Source organism: Microcaecilia unicolor, chromosome 2 (assembly GCF_901765095.1).
Source record: "Microcaecilia unicolor chromosome 2, aMicUni1.1, whole genome shotgun sequence".
Lineage (NCBI taxonomy): Eukaryota > Metazoa > Chordata > Amphibia > Gymnophiona > Siphonopidae > Microcaecilia > Microcaecilia unicolor.
This window is the reverse complement of record NC_044032.1, coordinates 203,137,969-203,146,707: the sequence shown is the minus strand read 5'-3', so window position 1 is coordinate 203,146,707 and position 8,739 is coordinate 203,137,969. Positions and strand designations below refer to the sequence as shown.

Sequence of the window (8,739 nt, the reverse complement as noted above, 5' to 3'; positions counted from 1 at the left end):
AAATATCTATATATAGTATCTATGTTTGTGTAGACCTTTGCTTTTCATTAACAAAAACACATATGCATTTGCAGAACCTGTTTGTATTATCAGTGTTTTCCCCAATGCAAGCCAGAAGCCATTACATTTACTGCCTTTCAGACCTGAGCGATGCACACAGTGTAAACATTTTATCATACAGCAGTTCCTGGCTCACAGACCGCAGATCATGTTATCATCCTACAAATATAGCTTATTAGTGTAGCTGAAGGACTAGGTCACGCTGTGAGGCTTAAACAGCTCTGGCTCAGTCTGAGCTATGTTTCAGCTGTAAACAACCTCAGACCCCTGACTAACTGCAGTGTTCTCTGCACCTGGGAACTCTGGACAATAGGTACTCAGTATTTGGTAAGTGATAATTTTTGTCATCTACTGAGATTCCTGTAAATATCTATATGGCTTTAAAAGGCAGAGAACAGGAACTGGTGAACTGGTGTCATAAATCTCTGCACATGAACAAGCCCACCAAGCTAGCACATGTTTAATTAGAATGACATGTTTCTGTATAGAAGGGCCACATTGCATTTTTATTAAAATCTGAAATCATGTTTCACTCTAGTTATTTGCTTCCTCTTGAATGCCACTGTAAATCACTGCTGCTATTACACCCTGAAGACATATCTTGGTGTGAAAATGAATTTTGGTTTGGAAGATGGAGTATAGGTCTTTGTTATATGTCAAACGTGAGGCTTGAGTTGAAAGAAAGAGTTACTATATTGAGTGCAGACATTGTGACAAAAACTCAGCCATTATTGCACTTAGCATAATACGAGAGTTGAATGGAAGATTTTAGCGGTCATTCAATGGGAGATAGAAGTGTATGCATACATAATATACTTTTGCACCTTAATGAAACATTACAGATATATGTATAAATAAGGATGTGTGCTATTTACTTTTACTACAACATGAAGAAACATATTTTCCCTTTGTTTTTCAATTAACTGAAGTACCAGTTTAGAGCAGCCTAACAAAACTTTGCTCAAAGCAAAATTCTAATCCAAAGTGGATGACCTGGCGCATAGACTGCAAGACAGGGAAGAAACACAATTATTACAGTGGCACAAGGAGATAAAGAGGACTATTTATTTAACGAGTGCTAATTTAGCATAACTACAGCATGGGAAAAATGACTGGAATGCTGAGAGAGAAAATTATGGTACTTTTGAATGCATTAACATGGCTAGAAACATTGTGCGCGCCTGACCGCATTAATGTATGATAGTGGACCCCCCCATTTTGGGCTTTCATCATTTGAAAGGGCCCGCATTGCAAAAAAAAAAAAAAAAAGTAAAATTAAATAAATTAGTAAGTATATATATCCTTCCCTCCCCCATGCAGCACTCCAAGCAGGTACTAAATTATAAATACCTGTTGAGCCAGTACTCCTGTGTTCCATGTTAAAGGACTTCCCAAAGTGCAAACCCTCCCCCCAGTCCCAGACCAGGGCAAAAGGTAAGAAAATAGGCTCCCAGGTAAGCCCTGCCCCTAAGTGCCTAACTCCATCGCATCCAACAATCAAAGAAGTATACCTAGGAAGAAGTCCATTGCTCACCCTCCCAGTAATAAAATCCTTGGGCTATGGAGAGTATCCCAACATGCCTCTACTCCAGGTGCCACTGTTTTCAAAATGGTAGCACATGGCCCCTAGTGGTATAAGGAGACGTAGCGCTAGGGATCAGTCTGTCAAATAAGGAATTGATCAGGTGCTGACCCTATTTCTCATTTTTTCTATGCGTAACTTGAAAAAAGTGTGCACTGCAGGGTAACCCTGATTTGCGTAGTGAATCAGAGACACATCACTTCTCTTGACATTTAAAAGGCAGTTCTTTAACTGGGTGCATGCAGTTACACGTCTTCCATTTAAATGTGCAACACTTGTGTAAGTACATTAAGTACTATTCTGTGTGATAATGCATAAGTGCTATAGCGCATAACTGCATGGGGACAAACACATGGGTGGAGCGTGAGAGGGCTATGGGTGTGACTCCAACTTGTGCATGTAACTTATAGAATACTATAGAGGTCGACTGAACTTCAGTTTCAGTTTCGGTTACATTGCCAAAATCAGCACCAAATACATTTTCGGCCCAGTTTTGGTTTCGGTCAAAAGGTTATTTTAATTGTCGACCATGTTTTGTTTTTGGCCGAAAATGACGATGTGTTTTTGGTGGAAGCTGAAAATTTGTACTTTGCCCTGTTTGTCTCCCTCCCTTCCCCTTCCCCTTTCCCCTGGACTCCTCCTGGTGCCTCCTCTTACCCATAGGCCCTTCTGTGCCTATAAGATCATAAGAATAAGTGTTGCCTTACTGGGACAAACTGAAGGTCTATCAAGTCCAGTATACTGTTTCCAACAGTGGCCAATCCAGGTTACAAGTACCTGGCAAGATTCCAAAACAGTACATTCTATGCTGCTTATCCTAGAAATAAGCAGTAGATTTTCCCAAGTCCATCTTAATAATGGATTATCTTACAATCCCCTGGTGGTCTAGGGGTATATTTGAGGCAGGAGTGATCCTGCCCATTCCAGATCTGCTCTCAAAATGGCTGCTGCGACTGGAGCATCACTCCTGCCCTGCCCACACTTCTAGACCACCAGGGATTGTAAAATAATCCGGGGAGGGGGGGGGGGGGGGCGGTATTTGTACTGCAATCACAAGAAATATAATTATGACCTTGCACAATAATTTTGCATGCATTGATGATGGTAGAGTGTTCTACATAAATGTTTTTGATAAAATATTTTAGCAGGATTTTAAGTTGTTAAATTTAGAAAGACAAGCTCCTTATAAATTAGTGTCTTTGTTTTTTCAAGTGTGGTGCAAAGTCAGCCACTGTAAAAGCACTGTGTCTTTTAGTTTTATTTCATTAGCTGCAGTCCAAGTGTGTTGAACCTATTGTGCTTGGTGGTAAAATACGGTCTTTCATTACTTAAACTATTATATTCTGGCTTGGATATTTTGGGTTTAGCAGAGTGATGCAGACTGCAAGCTCTGACAATCCCCAGCAGCCCTCACTGGTCCACATTCACACATCCAAACTTGAGTTGTCAGTTTCGGAATCAGCTTCGGCCGAAACCAGCTGATGAGTTTCAGCTGCAGTTTTGGTTTCAGCTGAAAGCATTATGACAGTTTTGGTGGCAGTTTCAAGTTGGCCTCTAGGATACCATAATTTATGTGCATTGCATGGTGCAAGTAGACACCCTTTTCTGATTGCCATTGACTTGGCCCAAATAGCTGTGCCTACATTTAGGCTGAAATGTGGGTTTATGCGATTGCATAAAGGCATTTATTGGCCAAATGCCTTTACAGAAGAGGAGAATCAAATTAAAGGTCACTACTTGAATATTTGTGGGGGAACTACTTAATATACATCTAAACCCAGCAATTATCTTCTTTCATCTAAATGTTAATTGTGCATGATCTCAATCAGCAAGGGCAGACCTCAGTGGCAACTCTTTTCATATGAGCATACAAGCCCATAACTCAACTGCCTCCTCATCGGTCTTTTTTTGGCCCACATTCACCAACATGCCGCATGATTTGCAACTTGTCATTTAGCGCTATGTTTGAATGCAGTGTAAGCAATACCGGACCGCACCCTGAGGCAGCAGTTGCGAAACATGCTGCATGTTGGTGATTTAGTGTCCGGGTCCTGTGCATTCATGATGCTAAGTGTTGCCTTTGTAGCTTTTCATATTGAAGTAAAGTTTATTGTTAAGCATGTGTGAATGTGGGCAAAAAAAAAAAAGACCGATGAGGAAGCAGGTGAGTTATGGGCTTGTATGCTCATATGAAAAAAGTTGCCGCTGAGGTCTCTCCTTGCTGATTGAGATCATGCATAATTAATATTAAGATGAACAAAAATAATTGCTAGGATTAGATGAATTTATAGAATAGGTGGGCAATCCTATTACAGGGTGTCTCCAGTTAGACACTCTGTTAACCCAAGATGGGAGTGCATTCTATAACAACACCTGGATGCCTAGATGTCACATCGGCACACCTAGGTGCCCTTTTACTAAGCCATATAAGCATCTATGTGTGCCCAACGTGCACCAAAATGGAGTTACCGCCCAACTACTGCATGGCTCTTGTAGTAATTTCATTTTTAGTGCACGTCCGATACGTGCATCTGAAAAATATTTTTTTTATTTTCGGACGTGTGCCAAGTGGCATTTGACACATGTAGGTCATTACCGCCCTGATTCTTTACCGCTAGGTCAATGGCTGGCGGTAAGGTCTCAGATCCAAAATGGACACTCGGCAATTTTGATTTTGCCGCACGTCCATTTTCAGCAAAATAAAAGGCCTTTGTAAAAGGACCCCCTAACTTTTACATAGCTGCAGATACACCAGCCACAGACCTGGTATAAGTGTAGCTACATAAATGCAGAAGGGGTTCATGTAACCTACAGTGTTTTGTAAGTTACATGCATAATTGTAAGCCCCACCCATGTCCAGCCATGCTCTGCCCCTTGTAGTTACGCATTTATAGTACTTATGTATGCCCTTTTAGAATAGTTCTTAGGGAGCTTATGTAGGAAAAATGCTTCTTTTCTCTGCATTTACGCTGAAATCTTCTGCCCAGTGTGTGGTGGCAGCAGCCAAAAAAGCAAACAGGATGGTAGGAATTATTAGGAAAGGGAGATGTGATCCAAGATGGCGCCTGGAGTAGACGTGTGCTTTTAGAGCTCCTGAGGCCCCAAGAGAAAACCAAGCATTTGGCTCTCCCCATGGTGATAATGGGGAAGAGGAAAGGGAAAACCTACCTCCATGAGCCAGGTTGTAGTCCCTACCACATGCCAGGCTACTCTTGAGAACTTCGGAGTTCGAGCGCCGGGAGCTCTGACACACGCTTCAAGGGAATCCGCAGTGGCAGACACGGACCATAGCATTGAGGGAGTTACACTTAGCCCTCCCTCGAGCACAGCCCCTCCGCGACCCGGAAGCAGTTTTGAGATGATGGCAGGACAGCATGCTGAGGTACCCGAGCTGGGACAAGCTTCATTTGCTGCCCAAGGAGGGCCAGTCGCCACATCATCCCCAGGTGTTATAACATCAGAAGACAGACAGGCTAACCAGCCTCTCTCTTCGTTTACACAGGGTACTGCTTCCAGAGGGTATGGAGGTTCAATAAGACCAGCTGTGGTAACAATGGAAGTGCTGTGGGATGCAATTCGAGGTTTGAACTCCTCCCTAAAGCAGATATCCAACTCCTTTAGGGGAGAGTTTTTGGAATTAAAACAAACTTAACAACAACTGTCTGGTAAGATTGAAGCTCAAGTAAATAAGACTGAATCACTAGAATGTGAAGCTAAATGTCTTCAGAACTTTGCATCAACAGTTGTAAAGGATAATAATATTCAAGCTCGTAAGCTTGAATATTTGGAAAATCAGGCTAGAAGGAATAATCTAAGATTCTTAAATTTTCCTAAATCGCCGCTTATTCCAGCATTGTGTCCTGTTTCGGTTATTGGTGAGCCCTTAGGTTCCCTGAGGCCCCGCAAGACCTCCGAGGACAGCCGCGCACCCCGAATCTTCACCCACGGCGACCGCCGTTCACCAAGGGTTGAGCCCCCAGCTGCAGGCGGTCAGCAGGACTGCTGGAACCGCGGGGTGACGGCCGGCCTGGCTGGTAGTCAGCAACACAGTCTCTGAAGGGCAGCTAGCAAGGACGGGTAGCACTGAAGGGGAATACAGTCTCTGAAGGTGGCTAGCGGACGGCTAGCTCAAAGCGGAACACAGTCTCTGGAGGTGGCTAGCAAGGACGGCTAGCGTGACGAGGAACCCAGTCTCTAGAGGTGGCTAGCAAGGACGGCTAGCGTGACGAGGAACCCAGTCTCTAGAGGTGGCTAGCAAGGACGGCTAGCCTGAAGAGGAACACAAGCTCTTGGAGGTGGCTAGCAAGGACGGCTAGCCTGAAGAGGAACACAATCTCTTGGAGGTGGCTAGCAAGGACGGCTAGCCTGAAGAGGAACACAATCCCTTGGAGGTGGCTAGCAAGGACGGCTAGCCTGAAGAGGAACACAATCCCTTGGAGGTGGCTAGCAAGGACGGCTAGCCCGAAGAGGAACACAATCTCTTGGAGGTGGCTAGCAAGGACGGCTAGCCTGAAGAGGAACACAATCCCTTGGAGGTGGCTAGCAAGGACGGCTAGCCTGAAGAGGAACACAATCCCTTGGAGGTGGCTAGCAAGGACGGCTAGCCCGAAGAGGAACACAGTCTCCGAGGGCTGCTGGCAGGGACGGCCAGCACGGCAAAGGAACACAGTCTGAAGGCTGCTGGCAAGGACGGCCAGCAAGTCAAAGGAACACAGTCTCTGAAGGCTCAAGCTTCCCAGATCCGTGGCGTCGGCTTCGGACAAAAGAACCGGAAGCACTGGACTCTTCCAGTCTGTCCATTTAAATTTGGCGCCAATCCGCCCCTCCCACGGAGAGAGAACCAATCCCCGAGTCCTGGCAGACAATAGGGGGCCCGATTGGCCGAACTGCCCTGCAGGCGGAGTCCCAGCGCCGGTGCTCCAATCCGGCGCGAGGGGCGGAGCTTCTGCGCTGATCCGCCCCTAGCCAGGGTGATGCCGACGCCGGAGCCGCCATTTTGGCCGGCGTGCTTCCTCCTCCGAGGCCGGCGTTCGGTCCAGCGGACCGCCGGCCTCGGTTTGACCCGTGGCAGCATCGGCTGCCGCGGAGGTCCGTCTCCGCCCCCCTGGACGCTGCGCCGCCCGAGGGCCATCGCCTGCCCCAACGGGGGCACAGGTAGGAGCGGGAGACATGACAGTATCCTCCCCGGATGCCCCCTCTTCCCCGGGGCTGGGTTTGGAAGGAAAACGGGCGTGGAAGGCTTTGATCAATTCTGGCGCGTGTACATTCGTCGCGGGTTCCCAGGAGTTATCTTCAGGACCATAATTCCTCCAGGATAATAAATAATATAGCCTTCCCCGCCGCCTCCTGGAATCCAGAACCTCCTCCACCTCATACTCCGGATCGGGATCTGCTTCTAACGTCTCGGACTCCTGCCGTCGAGGGTGCCATCGAGACTCCTGAAAACTGTTCAATAAGGAAATATGGAAGGCATTATGCACCCGTAGAGTACTCGGTAACCGCAATCGGTAAGTCACCGCTCCAATTCGTGATTGGACAGCAAACGGTCCAATATACCGAGGCCCCAATCTCCGCGAGGGCACTCGGAGTCTTAGGTGTCTCGTACTTAGCCATACCTTTTGCCCTGGTTGGAATACTGGAGCGGTTTGCCGACGGCGATCTGCGAAGACCTTGTATTTGGCAGCTGTCCTCTGCAGTTGTTCTCGGGCCATCTCCCAGACCCTCCGCAGATCTGCCAGAGTTAACTTTACCATGGGGGTCGGAGATCCCGACGGAAGAGGTGCTGGAAGCCGAGGATGTCGTCCATATACCAAGAAGAATGGAGAGTCTCCTGAGGCCGAATGGGAGCTGTGGTTATAAGCAACCTCAGCCCAAGGAAGCAAAGCGGCCCAGTTATCCTGACGCTGGTTGACAAAGGCCTGCAAGAACCCTTTCAAGGTTTGGTTGACCCTTTCGACCATGCCATTGGTTTGAGGATGGTAGGCCGATGAGAAGTGGGTCTCCACCCCCAATGCCGTACACAAGGCCCTCCAGAAGCGGGAGGTGAATTGGGGTCCTCGGTCACTGATGATCCGAAGGGGTAGCCCATGAAGCCGGAAGATGTGTTGAATGAAGTGTTGGACTAAAGAGGTCGCTGAGGGAAGTCCGGGCAAGGGGACAAAATGGGCCATTCTGGAAAAACGGTCAATTACCACCCAAATCACCGTGTGTCCCTGGGAGCTGGGGAGGTTGGTGATAAAATCCATGGATAACTCTGTCCAGGGAGCTGTCGGCACCGGCAGTGGTTGCAACTCCCCCATAGGGTGCCCCCTTGCTGGCTTTGTCTGGGCGCACACCGGGCAGGTGCGGACGAATTGAAGAATGTCCTGCCTCATCTGAGGCCACCGATACTGTCTTGCAATGAAACGAAGGGTCTTGTGATACCCAAAATGCCCAGCCCATCTGGACGAATGCCCCCATTGCATTACTTTCTCTCGATCGGCGGCTGCCACTACTTCCTTCGTAGGAGCGACCCCTCCCACGGCCGCGCTGATGCATGCCGGGTCCAGCATGGGATGGACCTCCGTTGTCTCCTCTGGAGTCTCGAATGCTCGGGAGAGAGAGTCCGCAGGGGTATTCTGAGCAGCAGCCCGAAATACCAGTTGAAAGTGAAATCTGGCAAAAAACAATGACGAACGGGCCTGTCAGGGATTTAGCCGTTGGGCCTCCTGCAGATACAGCAGATTCTTATGGTCGGTAATCACCGTGAACCGGTGTTCGGCTCCCTCCAACAGATGCCTCCATTCTTGCAAGGCTAATTTTAAGGCTAATAGTTCTCTGTCCCCAACCGTATAATTACGTTCCGCCGAGGAGAATTTCCGAGAGAAGAAGGAGCAAGGTTGGCGCCAGCCCCTGGTGTTAACTTGGGAGAGAACCGCCCCGGCCCCCAAAGCGGAAGCATCCACTTCTACGATAAAGGGTTTCTCTGGATCCGGGGCCAACAGGATGGACGCTGAGTTGAACGCCTCTTTGACCTGGCGGAAAGCATCTTGCGCCTCGGGCGGCCAATCCCGGACATTCGCATGTTTCTTTGTGAGCGCCGTCAACGGCGCTGTCAG

General features: G+C 47.9%; 1 protein-coding gene across 1 annotated transcript in view; it reads left to right on the top strand.

Moving 5' to 3' along the window:
- Positions 1-307: 307 nt before the first annotated feature.
- LRRC2 (leucine rich repeat containing 2) overlaps positions 308-8,739 on the top strand; it is a 202,728-nt gene continuing 194,296 nt past the window's right edge. The window contains exon 1 of the mRNA XM_030193630.1: positions 308-387. The gene's annotated coding sequence lies outside the window, so the exon portion shown is untranslated. The remainder of the gene's footprint in view (positions 388-8,739) is intronic.